At 42.2% G+C, this 27,939-nt stretch overlaps 1 long non-coding RNA gene across 1 annotated transcript; it reads right to left on the bottom strand.

Annotated features, from left to right (window-relative positions):
- Nucleotides 1–304: 304 nt before the first annotated feature.
- Nucleotides 305–22,617, bottom strand: LOC137841428 (uncharacterized). Its single transcript, XR_011088615.1, has 4 exons — nt 13,617–22,617; nt 11,479–11,586; nt 7,583–7,704; nt 305–3,994 (listed from the first exon to the last, which is right to left on the bottom strand). It is a non-coding gene; the product is annotated as an uncharacterized lncRNA (long non-coding RNA).
- Nucleotides 22,618–27,939: the final 5,322 nt, after the last annotated feature.

The following is a 27,939-nucleotide window of genomic DNA, read 5'->3' as shown; positions in this document are numbered from 1 at the left end:
ACTTTCGACCCCATTGTATACTCTGATTACTGGAACCAGCAGGATTATTTCCACGACCTACTTTCTAGTATGTTTTGCTGCTGCAGAGTGATATGGCCCGAGTGCTACTTGATGCTGCAATTTTCGTGTGGCAGGAGCTGTTCAGCTGCCACATTAAAACTTGCATGGAATAAAACAGCGCTCCTCAACTCTCTGCAAATACGTGACTGTTATTTCCAACAAAACAGCTGTTAAAAAAGCAAGCTTTCTCCTGCTGGAAGCGCCCAAGACATTGCAATAAACAGTTTTTGAGTGGTTCCTCAAACTCATCGACCCTGAAGTCAGAAAAACGGAGAGACAAAGCCAAAGAGAGTTTTCTTCATGGCTTTATTAATTAAGCAGCTGCTCCTGAGGGATTAGTAGGCGTACGCCCTGCTCCAGAGGCAGACGTATGTTCTGCCCTTGATGCACAGCAAGGCATTGTCTGTGTCACATCCAGCTACCAGAACAACGGCGCCTCTGCAGCAAGGCATCTTCTGTCCCACCTTCTAATCCTCCAGACTCTAATCCTTCCCCTTGTCTCCCAATACATCTTCTTACATTTAAGTTGTCCTCAAATTGCCCTGGCCTCTGAAGTTTGTCATTTCAGATGAAACACCCTAATAAGCAGTGCCATTCGCATCCTTCGGCAGGATGGATATGAAAGTGGTATGTTTGCTCCTTGTGAGACTGAACCTTCCCAGTTACACACACTGTAAGAAAGGTAACATTTTCACCCTTCCAGATTGCATCCTTTCTGCTGCCCTCAACTCTTGAATTCCTTTCACAGAACTGTAAATAATAGATAGTGTCAAGATTCCCAGCAAAAGACTACAGAAGCCTCTTGTGGTTCAGCCAAAGAGTACGGACCCTTTGACAGAGGGCACGTGTCTGTGCTGCTGTGTAAGCATGGGGCTCTTGAGCCCTGCTAAAATCAGTGGAAGTACCGTGGTAGAAAAGAAAAGCTTATCAGGAACCGACTGTTTTATAGGGGGGCTTGCTTTGGTGACATTATGCAATGAGTGCGTAATTCTTGGCAAAGCCCTGCCTTTATTATATGTTTTACTAGGTCTGCCTAAACCTTAAGTAAGTCAGGCAGGAGGTGACCCAGCAGAGCTCAGCCTTTCCATTTGACTGCCAGGGTTAAACTGATTTCTCTTCTACTTAAAGTTTATTTCCAATATCAATGCAGCTGAATTTTTCCTTGTAATTCTGAGTATAGTTTTAATTGCTGTCTGAAGAGCCGCCACCCAGCAGCTTATCTGCATTACTGCTGCTTGACAGGACTGTAAAAGGAGAGATAAACCCAATAGCAGGAGGTCCACTGCCTTAATGGCCATTGGCTTCAATAATTAACAAGCAAGGAAAAGAAAAACAAATACTGAGCACCAGGCCAGTGGTGCTGGCCTCTGAAGAATCGTTGGTGCAAGGACGCCTTCTCACTGGTGCACTGATCAGTCACACAGCTTATTTCTTTTTCATGTGATGCCTCTTTCTTCCCCAGAAATCTCTCTGCTTTCTAATACCACGATGTCCCTGCATCTCCAGTCAGAGTCCCAGACCTTCATCCCAGCCAGAATCCCTGCCCACCTTCCTGCAGCCCACACTCCTCTCCCTGTGCTTTCTTCTGCCAAATTTCCTGCAGCAGACACCACTCACACACAGTCCCTGCAGTTCGGGTCCCTCCGCTGCCACAAGGGCTCTCCAGCTCCCTGTCCTCTCAGAACCAAAATAGCTGTAAGTTGCTCTTCATAGGAGAATAAATCATCTTAGTATCTTTAAAAATCGCAAATATCATGTGGAGATCCTGAAAGATTATATGAACATTTAAAATAATAGTTTAAATGATTAAAATAATTGGTTTTGTCCACAGACAGTTACTTTCTGTTGCTTTGTGTTCTAAGTCGAATAATTCCTTAAGCACTACAGGTACGTAAAAAGTTGAAAAAAATGTATGAAATATCTCTTAAAGGAAGCAAAGAAGCAATATCAAACTACACAAGAAAACTCTGAATAAGGCAAACATCCTGGGGTTATGATAAAGCCAAAAATGACTTAGTTATTCCATCAAGTGAAATTCACTCCTTAGTTTACCTTGAGCTTCCTATATCACCCAAGGACAGGGAATTCATACCTCCTCCTGGAGGTACACTGAAATCCTAACACTCTTATTCCAACAAAGAGGTGCAAAAGCTTTCAGGAGGGTTGTGTCCTGAACATAAACTTCCCAGGCTTTGTCCAAAGCAGAAATCACTGGTGAATAACCCTGAAGCACTGCACTGGATTAAGCTCGAGGACATTTGCAGAGTGCGCAGGCTAAATTGCTTCCAAGTTTGGCTATCTCTGCAGTCACACTGCTCTGGAGCAAGTGAGTTGGGATGCTTTCTGCAGACCGCTGCCATACTCCCTGAGGGGCGATTGTGAGATTTTGCAACAACACTGGGGTACCAAGGGAATTAGATGCGTTGTTTTGGGCAGTTTGCATCCACACTGACCCTAACACAGAGTGGGATGAAAGAATGCACAGAAAATGAAACTAATCTAGACGGTATTAGGCAACACTGTGAATAGTTTAAGCACTTCTACGAAGCACAAGGAAACACAGTAGCGGGATCTGTTTGTTCTTCTGGGGTAAATATCTCCGCTGTAGAAATCCATAACAAACACTCTGTAAAGAGTTATAGCCCTGTGTACTCCAGATGGCCCCTGGCCAACATCACTTACTCTGTAGGAGCCTCGTTGGAGATGTTTTTGGAACCAGTCTTGACTGACTGACACTCATCCTTCTCTCTCCTGCTATAAAAAGGAAGGATACATTTGCCTGCGTGTTGTTTTTAAACAAGCTGCTTTTGATAGTGTTATGGAGGAGAAATAACTGTACACATTATTAATAAGCCACTGAAAATAAGGTAGCATATCTGGAGTGTCTACTTTTCAGCCTGTTCATAACTGGAGGGAAATACTTTTATTGCCATGTTGTCAATGCCAGAATTAGTCCCCAGATTTTGGCTTGGGTTGTTCTTCCTCCAAACCTTCAGAGAAGAGAATTCATGCAGCTATTTTCTGGAAGCAGAGCATGGTCAGAACACAGGACCTGGACCCAAGATACGAAGTACAAGAGACTGAGCAGGCACAGGACAAGATGGTGCACTGCCCTTCTTGAAAGTCTTTCCTTTCCAACCCTGCTTTTAAAGCCACTCCATCATCACATTTCCACACATGTATAAGGCTGCTCCTTCATTTGTGAAAGGGATGAAAAGTCATTAAAGTTCTCGTGATGTTATCTTTGTGCTTCTTCTTTCCCCCATACTAACACCAGTAGGATGCTCAGGACCCAGAAACAGGAAACTCTGTCATGAATTAAATGTGTTTAGGCTTAAATGACTTTAAAGCATCCGGTTCCAATAAAGCTATTGCAGTATTTCAGTTTTATGGTACATACAATTAACATGCACTCTAAGTTCACTGAATGCTTCAATAAACACGACGGTTTGATGGGCTTTCTTCTTCCACCCTAGCAATAGTTTAACTCAGAAGTAGCCATTTCCTCATAAAGGGATATGAGACGTTCAGTCTCTGGGGGTGCAGGTGCATGGGAATACGAGAGAACCTTGTGGAAATCACAGAGCAGCGATTGCTGTTTTGTTCAGGAATCTGTCAGGGCTCCAAAATGAATGCTCAGATGATCAAGCTGCCAAGCAAGAGTGGGTAGAGGAAAAGGGTGAAGTAGGAACTTTGAGCTGCACTACAAAATTCCAGAGTGACATAACAAGCGAGCGTACTGGAGTCCGTACATTTTCAGTAAAGCAGCCACAAAATATGTCTCCTTGAAACTCATTTTCATTGCTGGGCTGCAAATAAACTTTGTCTTCCATGTCTGTCTTTGCAACAGGCTTTTCCTTATGAATATAAAGGGCTGAGGTCCTCCCTCTGCTAGGTGTTTCCTTTCTCATGTGCTGGAGAGCTGTTCCCAGGGCTGTGAAACCAAGAGGGAGATGTGAACAAGGATGGCTGGGGACAGAGCAACAATTAGAGGAGAGCCTCCTAATGAGCTAACAGGCTCACATGGATCTGCTTTCCTACGTATGTTGCTACCTTTAGGCTTGAAAATACTATTTTACAAGGAGATTGGACTACAAACACCTGAGCCAAATTCTTGGCCAGGGCTCAAAAAACACAATCTGGAAAAATAATAATAATAAATAAATAAACAAAGATGCATAGAGAGAGAGTTTTCCTTTATCTACCTGCATTCTCCTGGGAATAGGAAAGCCATTCTGAAGTTTTCTTCTCTAAGCTACTGACACCACACTTCTCCTCCCCTTGCTTTTTTTTTTTTTCTTGAATGATGACAATGCCATTGTCATCATTCAAGAAAAGTTAATTTATCCACCCTGAATTTACTTTCTTTCCATGACAGTAATTTCAGCAGGCATGGCTTAGAACTGGATCCTCCTGCCAGCACTGCTATTGGTCTGCTGTGACCTTAGGCAAGTTATTTAACCTCTGAATGTCTCAATTTGCCAGTCCGATGAATGGCGATGAAAACTGTTTCATGATAATACACTTTACACTTTCTTAAAAAGTTATTAAATACCTTGCAATTACTGGATAAAGATTATTTTTAGCTGTTCAGCAGAATTCCTTCTCTTACCAGACATTGTAAGCAGCTACTGCCCAAGCCTGGAGCCCAGACACCTCTTGAAGTGACAAGCTAATTTTCTCAGCAGAACACCACCACCTTATGCACATGTCTCAGCTTTGTGTCCTCCTTTCCCAGACACATGGTCTTTTCTGAATTCATTTCTTAAGCACAGTGAAATACATGTTTCTGGCTGCTGAGCCAGACAGTACTTGTTTCTAGGTCAACCAGCCATGATAGCTGATTTGAAACGGGGGTGAAATAAAAGATTGGCGTATTTAATTTTTTAATGTAACAGTGTTCCATTCATTCCCTCTTTCCAATCATTCACCTTCAGGAATCATCTTTGATTCTGCTTGTTCTTGTGTAATGCTCAAATTACCACCAGCTGATCAAATAGCACAGTTTCTAAGCAGTGACCCCAAATTCTTGGAGAGCCACAGAAGACACAGAAATGTGACCTGACCTGCTTAACCCTGTCTGACCTTCCTTGCCACGCAGTCTGACCTGACCTCACTCCTTTTATTCTTCCCACCACACTTTAATAGAATCCACCGGAGGAAAGCAGTGGGGGGAGAAGTAGTCAGCCTGCCTTAACGTCTTACTTCAGAGAAGTGTTTCCTTAGCTAAACATTATAACTCTCAACAGTGATTTCCAAATTGCTGGAACATTACCTCCCACCTCGCCACTGTAATCAGCTCTTTGCTTGGTACATATTCGAGAGTATTCTTGAGCCACCGTGCCTTTGCCAGCAGCAAATTAGAGCAAACAGAACACATTCCTGCGCAAGAATTTCTCGGTATTGCAGAAAACTTCCTTATTCTGTAGATAAGAATATTTGGGAATTTTACCCATCAGTTTGATAGATGCTGCCACTCTGCTCAGATTTTTTGGGAGAGGACTTGGAGGTTTTGGTTTGTCCTACTGCTATATAATCCTTATCATGATATAAGAATAAGTAACCACAAAGAGTTGCAAAAGCACACCACCCCTGGTAAGAAAGGGCCAGGATTAGCAATAACCACACTACTGGAGTTTAGCCACTGATTCCTCATCACTTACTCCTCTCCCCGTTTCAAAAGCAGAGGTACTTCTGCCTTTCCAGGAGACCTGTATTTGTAGGCAAGCCTGAAAACACAGAGACATAACAGATGTCTCCCTTCCCTTTAAATTTTTGCTTTTCTCTCCACTTACATAATGCTAATTAATTTGGGCTGAAGATAGCAGAAATCTCCTATTCGTTGCTTCCACAGCATACATTCCAGCCTTGCTGCTCTCATAAGCAGTCTGATCAGCATTACTCTGTATGTTCCTGCCAAATGCAGAGTGCTATTTTAACTAAACCCCATGTCTCCCCTTGCCCCCATAACATGAAATATCACTGCTTTTGAATGGATTCAGCGTGGGATAATCATTTACACTAAGAAGTGCAAGTTGGTTTCCAGAATATGCACTCAAAAGCATTTCCCAATCACTATAAAGAAAGTTTTCTGTCTTCCCAAGGAGAACAATCTAAAAAATCAGGCACACACAGAAGTGAAATAAAACCATTGAAATGGAAGGCACCTATGCCAAGGAGCTCCTATGTATGGAAATTCACCTGCATGGTGAGGTTCTACCAGAGGGTGGGGAAGAACCCAAGGGAATATTGAAGATTGCATCTGAAAAAATGGGTTATCTCATGTCACTATGTTGATCTGGAAATCAGGACGATTCTGTAATTTTGGTATCACATGATGTGTGGGAAGAGTTGGCAACACAAAGCTCTAGCTCTCTCCAAGCTCAGCTGGCATCAGGAAGACCATGCCTGGTTGGCAAAATGGATGCTATAAAAAACCAAGAGCACCCTGACCAGAGACTCCATCACACCCAGAAGAACAACGCTGGACTGAAAGAACCCAACACCCAAAGCTGGAGTCAGCATTGTGAAAAGCCAAGCTAATTTTTAACAGTCCTCATAAAGGGAGGTTTGGAATACAATATCGGTGTCCCAGCAGACTTAGAAATGGACTATTTTTTTTAAGAGCATGAAAAAGCAGACTTTGCTAACCAAAAGACTCCTCTTGTAGGGTGATGAGTTCCAGCTCTCAAGACTTTCACAACATTTCTTCCAATAGCTCCATAACGAAAAAGGAAAAAGTCATGGTGCTGGGCTGGATACCTCATTCTGCAATTTCTAACACGCACCACATCAAGTTTGCCTTGCAACATTTCTAACATCAAGGTAGTCTACAGATCCCTGTATTACCAAGAGCCTAGACATCTGTTTGACAACTGTGTGCTGCCTCCTCTTTTTTCTTCCTGCTCGCTTGTTTCATACTATAAATCCTTCAAGATAGACTCTCTGTTTTTGTTGTTTGGAAAACACATGTCACAGACATAATAACTCCACCACTGCCATCGTGCCACATCACCATGGCTTACTTCTTCAGCTTTTCACCACCAGGAAAAAAAACAGGTCAAAGTATGTATTTTATATATGAGTAGAAACTTTGATTCAAGAGCCTCACCCTAGCTGCACACATCATGCAAAGAGCCCATTGTAGTGAAGGACAAAATCTTACTCAAGACAAGACCTGAGCTGGAAACCAGAATCTGGAAGGGGAGCTGTAACAAGTCAGATGTGATATGCACTGACATAACTTCTCAGGGAAGCCTGCACAGTAAACTCTTCCTCAGTGCCTGCCAAAGGCCAGTGTCATCACTCCTCATGTTACTCTAGGAGCCCACAAAATAGTTACTCTTAATATTAATTATTTTTATTGAGGATTATTCTGAATCAGCCATCAGGTAATGTATAAGTTCCTGAATTGTCTTCATAATGCTCATTTTTTCTTTGCATCTATTGAGATATCCCTTAATGAGCCTAAGAAAGTATGATTGAATATTGGCACAGGAAGAGAACTTATGCAATGAATTACCTCCAGCGAAGGCCTGAGTCTGCTCCTTTTAGCATGCCTCTGCTAATCCAGTGTGCAAGACGTGCAGACCTGGGGATGAGCACACAGCTATGCCACTGTGTTAGCAAAGATCCCCTGTTGGACTGGATGAGAGAATGGAGAGGTTTTGTTATTTTTGATGGTTACAGAAAAGTACCTGATAAACAGTACACATCCTATCAGCAGTGCAGAAGAAAGACATCAAACATGCAGAGAAACGGCAGAGAAGAATCTATAGAAAGCGGTGGAAAAGTATAGGCAGAAATAAACACAGATAGTATTTCCCAGAGTTTGATCAAGATTTCTTCACGCTGTGTTGTTTGGTCACTCTTTTCACGCCCAGATATTCCCAGTGTTTACACCTCAGGCTCATTTCGTACTTGTTCCTGCCTTCCTTTCCTGTTTATTGCCTTTTCCTACCTCTGATCTACTTCCAGAGTCTCCTATCCAAAAAAATCATGAGCAAGCATGACTTTTTTTTTGCTGGCCTTACCTTCCCTGTTCATTTTATTTTTAACCATTTGACTTCGTATCAACTGCAGGCTCCTTGGGAAAGACTCCTGTTTTGATTTCATTCAGGGGGCCCAGCTGTGGACTGCTCAGTGCCCCTTCACTATAGCAAATATGTGTCATTAATTAAATACATTCTCAGCACTTCAAATGTTAACGGCACAGGAAAATCCTGTTTGAAATTTCAGGAAAAGAACCTGACCATCCTTGACTACAGATCTGCTTAGTTTGATTGCTCTTAGTCCTACTTCCCCACTTTTATACTTTGTCTCCTGAATGCCATTTTCTGAAAACAAAAACTACAGCAGGTATTTCCTGAAGATATTTGCTTTCTCTGCTTCAATGCCTTCCTTGGCAATTTATGATCTTCCATGCAATATGTTTTTTCCTATTTATTCCCGGTTTCCAAAAAAATATATACATATATATAAACCTTCCTCCATTTATTTTTGTGTCAAAAGCCAGCCTAAATCCCTAAGTCTCAGCTTTCCAGAGTGAGATTTATTTGTCCTGACCCAGGCACCTCTGTCAGGGTGATACAAGGAAGACATCTAAGTTAGATCAAATGACTCTCCCTCTGGAATTGCCCTCTAGCCTTCCCAGACTGCAGGCAGAGCTCCTGGGTTATTGCTCAAGATGGATGCCAAAGCCCTGAGTTACCCAAGCGAAGTCCTCCTTAGCACCCCAAGAACAAGGCAGACAGCGAGGACAAGGACTCTCCATTTTCTGATGCTCATGACCCAGAGTCAGACTCAAAGCAAAGAAAGGCACTTCCAGGATCTGCAACCTGGCAGCCCCTCTGCTGGACAGGCTCCTCCACCCAATTTGGTTTAAAATCCCAGAATCAGAACAGTTTGGGTTGGAAGGGACCTCAGACCATCCCGTTCCTGCCCCCTGCCATGGCAGGGATGCCACACACTAGATCAGGCTGCCCAGGGCCCCATCCAGCCTGGCCCTGAGCACCTCCAAGGATGGGGCATCCACAGCTTCTCTGGGCAACCTGTGCCAGGGCTTCACCACCCTCCGAGTACAGAGTTTATGTCATCTAATCTAGATCTCCTCTCTTTTAGAGTTTTGAAGCTTTTTAATGAAGCAGAGATGACTTTCAGTTCATAACAACACTCAGGAGCTCTGACAGGTAGAACTTACCTTTCTTACAGTAGCCAGCCCCTGCTGCACCTCTGTACAGAAATAATTTGGGATTTATTTGTCCAGAAAGGGCCAGCCTTTTTGTGCATCCTACTCATCCTACTCACCTGGAAAAAGGAGTTTTAAGCTCTGATCCCTGCTTCCAGGACTGTTCTCCAAGTTCACATCAGCCAGTTAGTGAATAGTTTATAAAATCTCTTATCATATCTAGCCCTAGGGAGCAAATTCGCATAGCTTCTAGTTTACTGAAGTCCCTGTACTTACAGATCCTGAGGCTATCTTTAGACAGTTGTTCCCTCACAGCCTCCATGGACCTTTTGAATCTTCTCACAAGTGCTTGTCTCTTTGCAGTAAATAGACATGGGAGCAGAGATGAAAATTATTCTGCTTGAATCATTAAACGGTTTGGCCTCGATACCCTGCAGACAGCTTCCCTCTGCAGGAGCAGTATCCAAGGCTGGTAGCAAATTACACAAATAACCCAGTCAGTTTGGGGAAATTCATCCCTTGTTTTAGACCAAAAGAACAGTCATCCCCTCACATTCAAGATGAGGCAACCAGAGGAGAAGAGGAGGATGCATTTTCTTTCTCCATCAACTCTAGTATTTCATCCCCTGTTTCTGCTTGCATATATGTGAATAAACCTAACAGTATAAGCTCTGAGAACGCTTTACACTGCAGTGTACTCCTTTCTGGAGCTGAAACAGATAGATAAAGAGAGTTGCAGTATAGTGTTAAAAAGTGATCAAACTGTTCAGGATAGTCAGAGCTGGGCACTCCTTGTACCTGAAGCTGCAGAGGGAATCCAGGCAAGCAAAGCCCAAGAACTGGAACCTGGCCAGCCAACAGTTCTCATCTCTTGCAGAAAGTGCTAACATGCAACGGGAGGTCAGAGCTACAGCCTTAAATCTCACCAAAAAAAAAAAAAATGTCTCTTTCAGCACAAGTCTCCCTAACACACCAGCAAGAAGTGCTGCCTATCTGGTCCCATTATGCAATTCCTATTGCTCTTGCTTTGCCACTCGTACTCCCACGCCGTAACAGCACACACTGCTGGCACCAGCTGAGTTACGATCTGCCCTTCGCAGGCTCCTGTGGTGTTCCCAGCACACAGGCAAAGATTTCAGGAGCAGTGCTGTAAAATGGAGGGTCAGTCTGTCAGGTGGAGGACGTCGTGCCGATTCCACCCCATACCGATCCGATGTGTAATTAGAGAACAGGGCTTGAGGCAGTGCTGGTCACAAAGAACCCAGTGCATAAGGCTTTCTTCAACGATGAAATTTCCTCCTTACCAAAGCTCACAAATAACTTTTTAAACCTTAAGCAAATAAATTGGCCATTTTTCTTGTCATACAGAACCAGTTTTTCTCAGCATTAAGCTACGGTGGCTCAGCTCATACAAAAATCTTGGGTTTGTACTGCTCTGATTCACAGGTTGCCAATGGGGAAAGAGAAGGAGGACGTTCAACTTTTTGTGTTAGCATGCACGGCACACTTGATCTGTGCCTGCGGTGATCCTGGCACCGTCAGGTATTTCTGATCTGTGGGACAGCCCCCTGAGCAGGTATCTTGCAGCACTCCCCTCAGCCTGACACAGGAGGTACAAAGCTCATTACTAACAACCAGGCAGCTGTTTTTAAAAGACACCACAGCAGACATACGTGGTGCCTCCACAGCCATTCAGTAAGCCTCTATCAGAGCTGGGAACCCATTCTGGGTCACCCAGAAGTCTTAGGCAGCAGCCAGACCATCCTTCCCCCAGCTTCCCGCAAAGCACTTATTGTATCCTCAAAAAATAAAAAAAATTAATTATTAAAAAGCAAAACATGTCTCAGAGTTTAACAGCCATGAAGGGGAATGTTCAGCCACAAAAGGTGTATTTTTAATAATTAATTTCTGCTTTATTTAGCACAGAAGCAACTGTCTTAAATCCTTGTAAGCGAGTTCTCTGAAAAGAGCCACTCAAAGAAAGTGGCATATAAACATTGTCATAGGAAGAAGAAAAGTAAAGAGTTCTATAAAAGCCTAACCTGAATACAATCGGGAAAAGGCTAAAAGGCTGGTGTGTTCTTGTTTTTTTTTTAACCACATTCACATTTTCTTCTCAGTTCCATACCCTGGATGCAACCTCTATGGATTTATCCCACTCCGTGCCACCATTTCCACCACCTGGAAATGTTCTCTGGGCAGCACTGCAGGGAGCCACCAGGCCTGCCTACCTTGGCCACCTCTCCTGACCACGCTGCGACCGCCCTGCTCCTCAATATCCCTTCCTCTCTCTCCTGCTTCTCACACTGCCACCACCACCGCTGGGCTCTGCTGGGCAGCTACAAGAGAGAAAAAAAAAACGAGTTATTTGGCTGAAGGCAGAGCAGGCAGCAGAAGTCGGCAGAGTCAGGTCTGCTGCAGGAAGTTGGAGGGGCGAGAGTGGGGTAGGGTGCACAATAAATAGCATAGAAAGAGGAAGAAAACTTATTTTTCTTGATTACTTTCCAATGCACTAATAAAACCTGCTTACTTCATTTACTCCTGAGAGAAATAACATCTCAGATGTGTTTTGCAACCCAGTTACCATAATGCCACGTTAGTGCAGGGGACTAAGAAAGTGGAAACATGTTAAAAGAAAAGACTGATCAGGCTGTCCGGCTCCATTAACCAGCTCACTGCCTAAACTAGATGATTACAAAGGAGAAATAAACTGCATTAGCTACAGATTTGTAGCAATAATTTAATTTTTGTACCAGCTTGATGCACAGCTACGGATTGCCGGTGTCTATTGCTGGGTACTGCACCTTTTTAGTTTCTCAGAGCTTTGGCTGGGCCTGGAAGCCCCAAAACCTTTTTGTTTCAAGGGTTGCCCTAAACTAAGAGTGAAGATGCACACCTGGTGCTCTCATATGGAGACACGGTGCTCGTTTACTGCAGGCCATGCCAACCTAAAATGGAAAAACACACTCCATAAATAGTAAATTCTTTGAGCCCCCCCAAAAAAATTAAAAAAAAAAAAAGACCAAAAATGTAAACGTGTATTTTCAGGGGTCAGAGTCCCCTACGATAGATTCTCTCATTCGTGAGCCTGGAAGTTACTGCTGACCTTCAAGCTAAAGGATGTTAAGGCAGGAGTGGAGCCATAAAGTGGGATTTACAGTCCAGGGTAGGTGCATTCCTTTCAACCTGCAATTTAATCTCAGCTTTCTTTGAAATAGTTTTATGGCATCTTTGAGTAATTTTATTTGCTTAACCAATCTTCAGAATCTATTTCTGAGGCATGTTTTCTAGTACATTTTCAATTATTTTGAAATCATTAGTTATCTCTTTGCTCTCAAAACCAATTCAGATTTCCACATAGATGATAATAAGGTGGAAAAAGTATTGACAAAATCAAGATGCCCCTCCACACAGGAAAGCTGAAGGCCTGTAACTATGCTTTACTATGTAGAAAAAAAAAAAAAAAAAGTTGGCTACTCCCTCCATATGTTGTTCTTTCTCAAGAGCAGCTTAGTAGCTGATATAAAAGGCATGTTGCAAATCAAGCTCAAGGTGCACATGACAGACGTGGGACTGGAATAACAAGGATATCACAGTCTAGGATTCAGATATAAAAGCAGAAGCTGTATGAGAACCATCATCCAGGATTATAAGGAATGAAAAATGTTTGCAGAACTGCAGGCAGCGTTGCAAGCAGAATTAATACTTGGAAAGGCAGGATTTGAGAGCTGCAGACCAACTCGCAGAACGGCATGAGGAGTTTAAGCCTGCTGCAGCCATCCTGTTTCACTAGGTACCCATAAATACAATAACCACAATCTTTTCCTTTGACTGGTCACCTCGTTTGTGGCAGTTGTAAAAGAAGAGGCATGACTAGCTGCAAAGGGGAGTTTTACATATGAGATAATTCTGCTCATGAGAAATAAATTAGAAACATTTGGAAAATAGGGTGTGTAAGTTATTACTGCCTGAGGGCAGCAGGAAATTATGAGAATAATAGTGTATGCATGTCTTTTGCCATTATTTACCTTGGCATTCAATAAGCCATGTGCAGTTGCCAGAGCAACTTCCACAGCACATGGTACAAAAGCTGTATGTACACGCTGCTCCCTCACACAGACACCCCCAAACCTTGAAACAGGGCGACTTTCAGAAGGAACCTGGAGAGAGCCTGCCTCACTAGAGGTCTTCCTCGGTTTTGGAGTAAATAAATAACTTTAGGGAATCCAGCTTTCAGCTGAAAAAATGTTCACTGCAGACCCTATACTGAAACCTACACAGAGCCTTTAGCTGGAGCCAGAGTATGGCCATGGTGCCCCAGGAAAGATGCATTATCAACACTCTGCTAGCAAATGTTTTCCAGCAGTACCTGTCAGAAGTGAATCCGACGTTGGATATTGAATTCTCGGGGAATCTGGCTTCAGTTTGGACAGCCCCTCACGTCCTCTGCTCTCAGACACCGATGACCTAGGCATTGTCAGAGACCAAAACAGAAAAGAAACTGGAAATCATAAAGAGGGGAAAAGCCTGAGCAATTGAGGCAAGGGGCAGAGCTGAAGTGAGGAGCCCCAGGCTTGCTCTCAACGTCAGGCACCAAAGGACCTGGCACTTCACACTGAAGGCCAGCAGCTGGTTATTAAATTGCTAAGGTAACCAAAGGGATGATCACCACACAACTCATTTTTCATTAACTTATTTAGAAGAGTTGCAGAGAAGAAAAAAAAATATGATGTAGACACGAGACCCTTCCCAAACTTACAAGGCTTACAAACTTACAAACATACATAATATCTCAAGTTGTCTTTACATAGTACCTGGGCACCAGCAAACTGGTCATGCAGGACAATGCTGCTCTGCAGAGGAACTTCAGAACAAGAGACAAAACCAAGGAAAGATATTAAAAATTAAGTGGGATGCAAGCAGCAAGGCCAAAAGGGAAGGAAGGAGCCAACAAAATCAGTTGCTAGAAATGTTGGTTTTATAACTACTAATTGTATGGGGGTTTTTTGAGGTGGTCTTAGGAAAAGAAAACGCCTTAAGCTGTGAATGGGTTTTATGGTTGTGGATTAAATATCTAACAATACTTAGTGGGTGTACACTGCTGTGCAAAAGGAGACTAACAATTGCAATGCTGCAGTCTCTCTGGTTGTTTACTCTACCATTTACTGAATTGTGGGTTAACGCAAATGGGAGGCATTCAGAGCACATGTGTTTAGGAAAGAACAGCAGAAGATCAGAGCTCTGTAACCTGAAATGACAATGAGATGAGTTACAAGCCTCAGCACAGCATGCTGGATATGAAGTACAGGAGAAGAGGGAACACCAGGGTAGTCCAGCACAGAGTCTGCTAGAGAACAGGGCTTCAGCATCGGTGTGGTGCCAGCGCTGCTGCAGAGCAAGGGTTGTGCACAGGGCCCCTCTGGAAACCTGCATTGGCTTGATAAAACTAGGACAAACCGCAACGTTGTGAAGTTACATCCAATGGAGAAAAATCTCTTCCTTTTCTCTTATAAATAATACCACATAGCGAGGTTATCCTCAGAGTCACATCATTTATTCTAATGAAAACATTCAGATTCTGAAAAGAAAAAGGGACACAGTGTTAAAGATGAGCAGGAGACCAGTGAAAGAGACAAATTAGTTATTGCCAGAATTTTTCATTAGTTATTCTCACACACAGTAAAGTTCTCTTTCCCTGTGCTCTCTGAAATTTATTCCTCATTTTGTGTTTGACCCTAGGATCTCAAAGTAGTTTAGAAAAATTAGCCAGTGGAAAAGCTGCTGGAAGACAATAATATAAATAAATGACTTGGGTTAGGGGTTTTATTTGTGTGTGTGTGTGTGCGTGTGTGAAAAACAGTGAATTTTCAGAATTCATGTGTGGTATTTGATTTTTTCCTTTTCCTGTTGCTTACAACAAAAGCTGTTGTATATGGGTAAGTGCTAGTGCTTTGTCCACTCTCAAGATCTTGTAATGAATCTCAGTTTTGTAACTTCTTCTTAAAGCCCCAGTTTCTCTGGCCACAAGACTGTCCAAGAACCTTTGTTTCAGGAGAAGGAACTGTAAGTATATTTGTTTTTTTTTCATTTGTGGAGAACAGTGGAAAAAAATAAAAGAAAAGAAAAAGAACCACGGTTTCATTAATCTCATGTGGGGTTTTGTTGTTGATGTTGTTTTGGTTTGGTTTTGTTTGTTTGTTTTTATAATATTTTTTTTAAATGTCCTGGTAGAAGATTTTTGATTGCTTGAGGTTGAAGTATGGATATTAGCTTATGCATGGTCATGTCTGACACATATAGGGGTATACGTGAATACTCCTACCCAAGCTACAGCGTTTGCCACAATTCAGTTTAAAAAGTATCACTCGGGAAACACACAAAGCATTATGTAACTTCAGGGGCCTGACAAAGTGCAAAAAAAAAATAAACCAGCATTCCACAAAACAGCCCATATGCCAAAAGCTGCGGGCACAGAGCAATGAATGGGGAGATGTGCAATAGCTGGAATTTGTTCTTAGGGAGAGACAAACCCACAACAAGTAATTCTGCAAGCTAGGGGGAACTTCTGGAGTGGTTCTGTGGCAGCTTCGCTCATCTAAGAAATACCGAGCATAGGTGACTTTCACTGACCTCAGTGGAACTGAGCACCAAGAAACCTTCTCCAGTTTGGTCTGTGAGCATTGAAAGCATGAAAGTGGCCCCAAATATTCTGGAAAAGTCTTACCTTTCTCTTTAGAAATGGCAGGATCTCTCCCCGATGGACTCTTTAGGTACATACCAACAGCTTTCAGATAGGGAGAACAAAACCAAGATATCGCAGACACCTTTCTCCTCTGCCTGCAGAAAGGCAGCCTCACAGGCCAGTTGAACAGAGTCTGCTTGCCACAGATAAGCCAGCCTGTGACTTTGTTTCTTCATTTAGAAAGTGAAGAGAGTACATATTGACTCTGCAGGATTCCCAGCACATTCCTATAGCAGCTCTGAGATCGTCTGAGCAGGGCATTACAGTCCCAGGACTGCAGCCCCAGGCTCTTCACTTGCAGAGCGAAGGATTTCCTTGCACCAGTCACCTCCTGTTGAGCTCCTTCAGCAAAGGCTCCAGAAAGGTGGTGTCAGAGGATTTCACTAATAAAATCTCCTGCCTTTTTTCAGCAGTCAAGCTGATGCTAGAGTGCTTCTAAGCTGCTTCCTAAGCTGCTTCTGTGAACTTGCAGTGAAACTGATGTTTCATTTCTCTGTCCGAATACCTGCTATGAGCAGAGTCGGGCTTGGCTGCCAGAGTTTTAGCAACCCCAGTTGGAAGATGCCTCTCGTAAAGGCCCATCCATACTTCAGGATGCCTTCAGGCAGAGGCAGCTTCAGAAGAGGTCACTTGCACCAAGGTGTGCAGATGGGAGCTCTGAGAAAAGCCCGGAGGCATCGTGCGGTAACACTGGTACCTACAACAGACCTGCTTGTAGTCTTCTGCTTGCCTTGCGAGTCTGCATTGATACATATAATACAGAATCATGTCAGAGAAGCAAAGAAGTTGAAAACTTCCCTTTCATTTTACGGTCTAACAACAGGCTTGTTAAACTGAGGCAGATTTGAAGCAAAGTCGAACTGACAGCCTCTCTGGAAGGAGCCGAGTAGCAGGGATGTGATGCTCAGCAGGCTCGTCCCAAGCTGCAGGAACACCGTGGGGCTCCTGCGCCCTCCGAGGCAGAAATTACCCTCCACACACCGAGCAAAATCAATGAAAATGCTGCAGGGGCCTGGGGCTGCCAGCTGAGAAACACTCAGAAGTGCTATTTACTGACAGAAAGGGGACATTTTACTGCCTCTAACCTGCAACTAAGGAGGCACACAGGGCTGCTGGTGGAGCCACGCAGCGCAAGGGGAGGGAGCACAGCATCAGCTGCTTCCTATACAGCCCGGAGGAGTTTACCTGCCGGCACAGCCCCTGCTAAAACCAAGTGAGGAAGGAACAGCTAATGGACTTGATGCTCATCTCACATGGCTACTGTGCCTTTACCAAGCCAATACAGAGCTATTCCTGTTGAAATCAACAGAGATAAAGATTGGTGGCTCAGTGGGGAGAGCTGGTGGAGAGCTTTGGCTGGCAGATGGTAGTATTCAGCAAAGGAGAGCTGGTCAGCCCCATAAATTTTCTTCTCTTGCACACATAGTAGTACTTCTGAACAGATTCCTTGCAATTGTCCATGAAGGGAAGGACCTACTATTCACTAGACGTAGGGACTAAGGCAAAATCCTGATGTTGCCCAGTGGGCTGAACTGAATGTAGTGCAAGCAGCTGCAGCCACAACTGAATCTCTCAGGCATGTTGTTTGGGATCACATTCTGTCACTTGCTTTCTCATCTTACCCCTCTCCATGCAGAGGAAGACCTGTCCTTTTCCTCTCCTTCTTCTGAAGTAGTATTCAGTGATCACACACTCACACACATTACAGAGTAGCAGACAGAAGTGGAGAGTAGGCAGGCACTGGCAAGCTTCCCGCAGTCTTCTGGTGTGATTCATGTTCCTGTACTCTGACCTGGAAATCCTAGCGTTCATTCCCCTTTCACAGAAGAGAAGCAGTAAGATAAGGAAGAAAATGTCAAGACTAATTTTACCCAAATTAAATCTAAGGCAAGGTTTCCACTATATCGTACTTGTGTTTTCCTCCCTAGACCCATGTCATCCTGATTGCTGTGATGGGGAAAAAAGGATTATTTTGGATATTCGGATGTGTAAAAGCCAGACCACGGTGAAGAATTTAAGGTGGAGTAAATGGAACAAATTCCGTTTAAGACAGCACAGAACACATTAGACTACAACAACCAAGATAGTTGTAGCACAGATATATATATACAAACATCACATTTTGGAAGCTGGTCTTGCCTTGCAGTATTTTGTATTTTCCACGAAGATCCAGCTCCTGGAATCAGACGATTACAAAGCAGTCATCACTGTCAAATAAGACAGTTTCTGAAGTGTGTAGAAGAGTCTGGAAAACAGAATCCTTAAGGGCATCTAGTAAGCAGAAAGAAGCCAGGACAATATCTTTGCTTCTGGGATCTGATTTATAACTTTTGTGCACTTTGAACGTTCCATAGTCATATAAAAGAAACATATAAGTCAGATGGAGTTCTTCTCCCTTAAAAATGTGAGATATAAAATAGTATGAAGGAGTGAAACTTCAGTGCTCTAAGTCTTTCCTGCAACAGTTTTAAGCTAAAATGTTCAGCACTTTCCAAAATTCATTCCTACATGCACACAGGGTGCATAAAACATCTTTTTATTTCTATGCATATTGAATTCAAGCTCTCAGCTGACAATGTAGAAACACATAACCTCAGTCAATATTAATGTATTTTAATTACATATAACATAATACTAACTACACCAACTAACATTGGAAATCATGTGTCCAAACATCCATGCATTATCAAGCAAAGCACCATAAAAATTAAGATTTATAACATTCTCACAAAAACAAGCCAAGCAACAATAGCATTAGGAGGTAATAATTTAGACGGGTACACCATGAAATTTCATGGAACTAACGGGAACAAAAAGCTCGACTTGAAAACAATGTCAGTGCTGCTTTTCTGTAAGAATTCCTTTGTTTCCTCACCCCATATGAACTACTGCATATGGCAGAACCCCCTGTCCCCTAACAGGATTCCTGTCTTCAGTACTGCTTCAGCCCACGAATCCATTGTGTCCCATCTCCCTCCATGTCTCAGGGCTGTACCAGACCTTAATCTCTTATTCTTGCACCCACATTCATGGTGGTTCTCTTCTCTTTGACAAAAAACCCAATACAGAATCCAAGGGATGCATATTAATGATCAGGAAGAAACAAGTATAACCTTCTCTCCTTAACAGAACCAAACAATTACGCTTGTGCTCATCATGAAGAAAGAGGAAATTGCAGACAGCCACGGGGCATGGAGTGCTTGAATCACCCCAGCTGTTTTCTAATTCTAAGATGAAAGTTTTCAAACCTTTCCCGTTTTAGAATAGTGGCAAAAATGATGGCATGCAGCCACGGGCTGAGAATCACTGCCCCACCCCACAGATGAAAAGCCTGAACATTTACCTCCAGTTTCCTTCTTCAGAAGACAAGACTTTTGCGGGGAAGGGAGGGAATTTAAAATTAAAGTTCCCTGGGGTTGTCTCAGGTATCCTTGTCCTTTGAACAGCAGGGAGATCAATCTGCAGCGCAATGCATAGGCATGCAGCACATACTAATGACTTCCCATACCACACAATTTACTGTTCTCACTTCTTGATAGCAAGGTTTAGCTTTAGTCCTTCTCTGGTAAGTGAACTTTCACAAATCTTCCGTTGACAGTCATATTCCTCTGTGCAGGAAAGAGGGGTTGTCTTCACTGCGAGGATTTGGTAGGCAAAGAAGACCAGAACTTTGTATCTGCTAACGCAAATGTGAAGCTGGGGGACAAGTAGAGGGCTGCTCACGGTGTGAACTATTGGGATGAACTACATGATGAGATACTGCCATGGGTGTGCTTCTTGTTTCTCCTGTTTCTCATCTTTATATTTAATCCTGGGATTTAAACCCCAGCCACTTCTGCCAACATCCTGCAAGTAATTTTGTACAATAGGAGCACATCAGTAGATCAAAGCACACACTAAATGCAATTCCAGAGTTTAGCTTTGGACTACATTTAGCATAGTTCAATGGACCAAGTACTCCTGTCACATATTTGGTTCAGGAATATCTGTAAGAATAATCTTTCTTTTGGATCTTTGTATCCCTGCTGGGGTTGTGCTGTTCCTGGAGCGGAGCTTTTGTGTGGTGACTCCTACAGAACCTGGTTAATGCATTCCAAAACCACTCCGATGCACGGCAAGTAGACACGATATGGGGACTTGCTTCCAAACTTCACTATTGTTCCATATCAAAACACTAATTCAGGCAAAGCCTCTTTCAGATGAAAAATAATCATTGATGCAGGGTCTCAGGCAAGTGGGATTCTGATAAGGGTTCATTACAATACCTACAACCACTACAGTGAGTACTGGAAGCTCTGTATCTTCCAACATGTAGCCATCCTTAATTTACTTAAGTCCCCAGCAAATCTTTCCCCAAACACAGGAAAGCCTCAGATTACATTCAGTGGAAAGATGGAGGGCTTATGGTAAGCCTATGTCTGAACAAATCGTATCATTTTCCTGAACACACCGTATCCCTTGCCTCAACAACGGGAAGAAACATTATTGTTTTGAAAAGTATTTGGTTATGTTCCCATGCTGTGCATAGGACATAAGGACTCAAAATTATTACAGCCTAGGCTGTGGTTGATAAATATCACCTTTAGTAATCTGTATTACATCGAGTGTGGATATGACACACTAAGCTGCCACAAAAGCAGTGATTATCCATTGTAAGGATAATGAGAGATGGAGGTGAAGGAGAACTGTAGTTCTTCTTCCATAATATTGGTGGGTCAAGAAGCTGTCTCTGCTTCCACAGCGTAACTGACCTGATCAGAACTTTCCCTGGGCTTCCAGTGCAGCAGTGCCTGCTAGAATCCTACCCAAGTCCATACCTTTAGTCCCTGAATATGAGGAATAACAGCCGTACTGCAAGATGAAGAGCTGAATATACAGATTTTGAGAAAGGTACCAAAGCCCAAAGCCCATTTTGTGACCCACTCGGCAAAGATGCTGAATCCATGAAGGAGCTGGCAGAACTTAGGAACTGAGTCCCCACTGGCTGTGTTTCTAGAACTCATTTGTTGGTTGTGCTTTTTTGTTTTGTTTTGGTTTTTGTACAAATTTACACATATCACAGTACAGATATTACCAGGAGAGCAGAAGCTCCTTCCTTGGCAAAAATCTTCTTTGAGGTTTGTAAAAGGTTGTCAATCTGAAGAGACGATTTAAACCCATTACCATTTTTCACCATAAGAACACAAAGAATTCCAACCTAGAGAAAAAAAAAAAAAAAAAGAAAAAAAAAAGAAAAAAAAAGATTATAACATGATATCTGCCCCTAAGAGCACCCAATACCAGCTAAACAGCATAACCTACATAGCTCAGGCTATCTTAGTGATCCTTCAGGATTTTGTACTGCTTAGCATTCTCCCTCTAGCAGCAGCTCTCAAACCACTGAAGGGCAGCAGTCTGGTTTAACACTGGCCTTGCTTAACTGGCTGCATTTGTCAGACATCCCTCACTCGGGTGAAATGAGATGAGATCCTGGATAAGAGCCTTTCAGGACAATTCCTTTCCACTCACCCTTGCTTGCCGCCTACAGATCTGCCTTCGGCAAAGATCTTTTCTGTATTTCTCCTGTCCAACCAAATCAGACACCCTGAGCTCAACGCTCTCTCTTTTTATCCTTCCACATCACACAGGGAAATGGGGAAGAGCCAAGGGGGCAAAGGAATTAGAATACTTTCTTCTATTGCATAGATTAAAAACAAAGGGGAAGAGGGGATGTTCTGCTGCTCTGAGCATATTTTTTTTTTCAATCCCTTCATAAACCCCACCTATTTTTTTCACTAATTTAAGAGTCTTTTTTTTCACCTATAAGAAACTCCCACCCACTGTAATCTGTTATTTCTCGTGCATCCAGGTTTTCCGTACAAAATGCTCCCCGGGTCTGAACTCCACTACTTCATTTACTTCTACATTTACATTACCTCATTTTCTTCATTTACTTCATTACCCCCTTTGGCACACCAGGAAAAGCATCCCTTTTCTTCAGGTCAGCGATCCACTGCTACACTTTTTTTTTCCCTAAGAAAATCCCAAACATGTTTCTTTCATGTATCCTTCAATTGCTGACTGACAATTACTACTCCCACTCTTGAATATCAGCCTATTTATTCCTTGCATGTTGTACACAGGATGAGACTGTAAATTCCTCCAGGCAGGCATCTGCTTAACCTACGTGTTCTAAAAAAAATGTAGATTGGGTCAGACTGATTTTTCAGGTGAGGGGGAGTCAGGCGGAAAGAAAGGAGCCCTAGGATAAGGGAAAAAAGGGAAAACAAAGAGCAGTGGAATGAAGGGAAGAAAGGATAAATGAAAAGGGTTGCTGAAGAGTGGGAACAGAGAGGGAGCTAATATATTTGATGAAAATGCAACATTAGCAAGCACAGTGTGATTTGACAAGTGTGAACAAGCCCACACCAATGTTAAAAAGCACTACATCTGGCAATGTGTCAATGTTTAAGGCAGCACTTTGCTTCTCCTTCCCATGCTGGGTTTCTGCATCCTTGATATTCCCTCAGATCCACTTCTAAGCTGCTTAGGTCTATGGGAATACATTTTAGAGGTGGATTGGACAGGGAACAGATATAAATCAGTAGTAATTAAAGGTACTATCATTCTCTCCCTCCCCAGGTTACCTCGTTATAAAAGAAAAGATCAGCAAAACATTTCAAAACACTGATATACACCCAAACACAGGGAATCATTTAAAACAGAAATGTTGGGGTTAACCATATGGCGTTTAACCTACCTATCCCCTTGTGGATATTACTTTTACTCCAGCAAATATATGGCAATGAGATCACTTGTCTTTCGGAATATTGCAACAGTTCTGGGGCACTAAATTCAGCAGCTGCAGAATCTTAACTAGAGCAGGATACATATGTGAAAGGAATTTTTAAAATTTCCTCTAACAACTTTCTTTGGGGACCCACGTTCATATTTTTTCGTAAGGAAAGCTAGGCTGTCCCCCTGCTACTCTGATTAATTCTGTACGTAGATCTGCATACAGATTTGACTGCAAGACCTATCAGTACATTTTATCTGTATGGTTATACACACGTCATACACACTTGCTATTTTCACGGATATAAAACCACGAGATATGTTAACGGTTAGTTTTTAGCAGGTTTATCCCATGTTGTTTTAGACAGGGTTTAAACATTCTACATTTAACCATACTCAATCACCTTTTGTTCCTTTTTTACCCACAGGGGCATTGGTGGGAATTCCCTTGTTGCAGAACAGCTCCTATCCCGGTATGATCTAGAGAGCTCTGTATTTAATGACATGAACTACCAAATTGCTCACGGCCTTTGATTTTGATTATGGAAGCAAAATATGACTCCTTGATAGTTCAGTCTGCATGAATTGCACTCAATATTGTACATCATCAATTTAAAATAACCTAAATCACAGCAATACAAACTTCCTATTACTTATCTCTCTTTTGCTCCGGTACAGCTCATACAAGCAGACTGTTGTTTATTCTCATATGGTAAAGCATTTGGAAGCTATCTGTCATTTGGAGGGGGTAGGCAAGAAAGGAAATCCCCAAGATTTTGCATGTAGGGACAAATTCAGTCCTGGATTAACAGGTGCAACAGTTGTTGGTTTTGCCAGATTTATTCTAGTCTTGCAGGACAGAGCTATCATGGGCCGAGTAGAACAGATTTATCATTTAGATAAAAAATAATTTCTTTATATTTTGCATTCTGTGTCCTGTGCTGCTACAGAACTCTTCAGAATTCTTTCCTGTTAGACAATAAAATGGTTCTTGTGGCAACGCCATCTGATGTCACAGAAATGAGGAGTGTGAGGTCATAAATCCTTCAGATTTAAAAATAAAATCACAAAAGATGTCCCGAACTTTATGTATCTGTGATTTGGGGTTAATATTGGCTTCTTTATTCACTCTCTTTCCTTTTTTTTTTTAATAATAATAATGTAAAAAAAAAAAAAAAAAAAAAAAAAAAAAACAGTGGAAAGATTTGTCCCAGGAATTTCCTGTTGGCTGTTGTCCAGAAAACAGAGAATACCAGCAGTAATGTGAACAATGCAAGTTCCTCCTAGGCCTGCTTGAAGAAAGCTTCCAAGTCCTCCTATAACTTGGCTGAAATATGACAGAGCTTTGGGGAGGTTGCTGTGCTCCACAGCCAGAGGTTTGTGCAGCAACATTTCAGCTTCTCTCCCGCTCCTTCCCCCTTCTCCAGGCTCCAAGTTCCAGGAATCCAACAGTTCGTGTGACCGAAATAAACATCCGACTTCTGCACAGCGAGGAATACTTCCACCGACTTGCTTTGCAAGGGGAAAGTCCAAGCTTGCATCTGCTGCATTATTTTCTGAAATGCGGTACACAGCCAGTGTGGGTGAGCGGAGCAGAGCAGAGGAGAGGGGAGCGTCAGCCAAACGCTATGGCAGGGGTCAGCGCTGGGCATTGGAAAGGGAAGAGCCAAGAAAACCTGCAGAAAGCAGGTAGCTGTGAAACAACCTGCTCACGGGTACTTATACACCGGTGCTCAACACGCCTTGCAGAAGCAGTATGCCAGCAACTGTGCACACACGCACACCTATGTAGGCATGCAGGCAAACACAGGCATAGTTTTTCCTTTTAATCTCTACACTGTGGTATTTTTCTCTTCTAACTGTCGCCCTTCACTCACTGTACCCTAAGAAGTGAACCCTAATAGTGACAAAAAGGGAAGGTGTCTCAGTAACCAAAGACGATGTGCGGATGGTCTGTACTCCTTAGGCCTACCCACCTGAGAAAACCAGGCAGCCATGAAGTGGCTCTTGGAGTTTCAGTAAGGAATTGGCCAGCTCATTGAGAGTCAAAGAGAGACGTCAGGGGACATCCAGAGCATGTCAATAAGGTTTTAAGAACTGAATTTTTCATTTGTTTTATGTTGATGCATATTTAAGACTATGGGTGGTTTTTCACAGCTTCCACCCAAGGATCTCAAAACATTTTTTTGAATGGGTTTCTAATTTACGTTTTGTTCTTTTACGAGCATTTTGTCAGTAAAGGATACATTCAAACTCTAGAATTGAGTATGACAGCAAAAAATAGACAAATAATTGTGAAGTCCAAGAATCCAAAATTCACGAGCCAGAACTTGGAAATACACCTGCTTAAATTAGAGGCTATATAAAAAGAATACATGTTTAAGTTATTTTTTCCAGACTTAATGGTGCGCTGAGTTTCTAGTTCAAGTTTTGCCTCAGCTGAAAAAACTTAGATTACACCTTTCATGTAATGAAGTCTATTTCACATATTTGCATTACTTCAGGTGCTGGAACTTTTCGAAAACACAACTGTCCTGAGACTCAATAAAAGCTGAGAGCTGGCAGCACTGTGCTTGGGACGGGAAGTAATGAATGGCAGTGCTTTCATTCAAAACTCCAGGGACAATTTAGGTACAACACGATTCCTAGAGTACGAACTCATACCAGGCTGTGCTTAAATTTGCTCTCAGGAAAAAGAAAAAAAATAGAAGACACAAAACAAAACCCCACCACATCTCTTAATGACCAGAAGAAGCAGAAGTTATCAGTCAGGTATGCAATACATCATCAACCACTACCCCGTGCTTCGGTGTCTCTTCTATGCTGAAGCTACAGGTCACAAGTGGCTTCAGTAATACTTTGCTTTCTGCTTTGTTTGGCATCCAGCCGTGAAAATACTGACTTGGAGCAGGGTATCTTAGGAGATAACATGAGCACAGCACAAACACTATGGCTTTTCTACTGGTGGGATGCAATAGAGTAATAACGAAGCATTTCAATAAACTGTGGATGGAGGCTGCTCCACACACAGCCCTTCGCCAGCCCCGTTTGGTAAGCAGAAGTTAAGTTCACTGTCATATGGTGTCGTGCCCACAGGTACACACTGCTTTTCCGTAACAACTGGGCATATTCAGAAGGTGGAAATGGGTGGTGGTGAAGCACTTGGAGGTACCTTTTATGAACACTTTGTCTGGGGAGTAGAGTTTCAGAAGAGCCTGTTACCATCCTTCGGATGCTGGCAGAACAGGATAATTACCAGTGATGACCTAAGATCTGTGCTATATATACTTATAACACATACGTGGTCATGGAAACCACCACAAAAACTGCTGTATTTTCAAAACCATGATATAAATTTCAAACTATTATATAAAGTGGTTTTATACTTCACTGCCATGGTGCACTAGCCTCTTTCCATACCATTCACAGCATAGTTACTATAGTAACTAATGTATTGCAAAAGGGAAGAAGCTAAAAAGAAGCTAAATTTTTTTAAAAAATGATAAAGACTAAACAAAGGCAGTGTCTTTAAAAAAAAAAAAAAAAAAAAAACCAAGAATGCAGGCACAGTTTTATGGTCATGTGTTTGGAAACACCAACACCATCTCACTTGGGATGTTGTCACTTAAACGCACAGAAATGCTTTAGCCAAACAGTTTTATGGCACCCCACATTGCAGTACCTAGGTATATCTAAACTTCATTAAACTGAGATTTTACTGCCTTCCTTTCAATGACTCAACAAAGACCGAATCACCTAAATAACTTCCTCCATCCACCAATTAATATTGCAAAGCTTTAGATTCCTTGAAAACTTCCATAGCTTGTATCAAATGGAATGACCATATGTGGGAGGGGAGATCTATGAAAATCCATGGCAAGTTCAAAGTTCCATGTTCTAAAGTTTCATGTGCAAGGCAACCATCCTGGGCTTTAGGAGAGAAGTGTGGGAGTGACAGAGCCACAAACAAAGTAATAGAAACTGTTACATAATATTGCATACAGAAGAGAAGAAAACCACATCAATGGAAAATACGGCTCTCTCAAGTCAGGGATTAAAAAGGTTTATGTATCATTTTACCTGTGTTCCTGCGTATATACATACAATGCAGGGTCTGATTTTCTACTACTTCCCATATCCAAATTTTCATGTAAAAGTATTACATCAGCTCTATATTCATTCTCATTGTCATTCTACAGCTACACAATGCAAACTAGCTGTGGGACAGGAGAACTAGATATAAAAATAGAAACTCAACAGCTTCAACTAGTTCAACATTTGGTTGCTTAAGGATATGTCTTATAAAGCCTGTAGCTCTCTCTCTGCATCAGTGCTTCTTTTTTCTTCAACCTTCTTTGATACTGTCTTCTTAACAAGAAAGCCATCAGCTTATGATTTTTTGTTGAAATATTATTCTCTTCTCTGGTATCTTCCTGAAAGCGTCAGGAAAGCGACTATCCCCATAATACCCTTAAAAGACTGGACAGTCATTTGAAGGATGCTTTCTGCATCTGACATTTCCCAAACACTTCGTAAAGAATGTGAAAAGGAGTAAAAACAGTTTCCGCTGAATCTCCTGGGACTGGATAGGTTCAGCCATTCAAAGGCTCAGACAGCTGGTCAAAAGTCACATGTCAACCACAGTAAGCTAACCCATTTGGCTCAAAAACAAAGAATATACGGAAAATTGCCACCACAGTCAGTTAAATAATAAAAACACAGCAAACCATTTGGAAATTTTGTAAGACCTTTCATTTTGCAAATATTTTGCAAACCTCAGAAAACAATCAAAGTTCAAAAACAAAGGTTTTGCCACCAGTTATTTTTGTTGGCTGCAATAAATGAGGCAACAATAAAGCTTGGCTCCAGCATACTTCAGGCATCAAAAACATGCATCTCACCAACCACTGAACTTAGGACAATTGTAAATAAACCTTGAACAATTTCCAAGGGAAGAAATTTAACTCACATCCCCTTGTTCCCTCCCCTCAGTACCTTATCTAAAATCTCGGTTGTGGATTTGGGAATTTTAGAAAGACAGAAGGAAAGAAATTGAATTTTTTAATCAGCCACACTAAATCATATAAAAAGCATCTTACAAAAAGTTCTAAGCTTTTCCCACTGAACCTGAATTGACGAGTTCACCTGTATTTCTCATTCCTTTTGATTTTTCTCT

Source organism: Anas acuta, chromosome 17 (genome assembly GCF_963932015.1).
Source record: "Anas acuta chromosome 17, bAnaAcu1.1, whole genome shotgun sequence".
Classification (NCBI taxonomy): Eukaryota; Metazoa; Chordata; class Aves; order Anseriformes; family Anatidae; genus Anas; species Anas acuta.
This window is presented reverse-complemented; position numbering and strand designations above follow the sequence as displayed.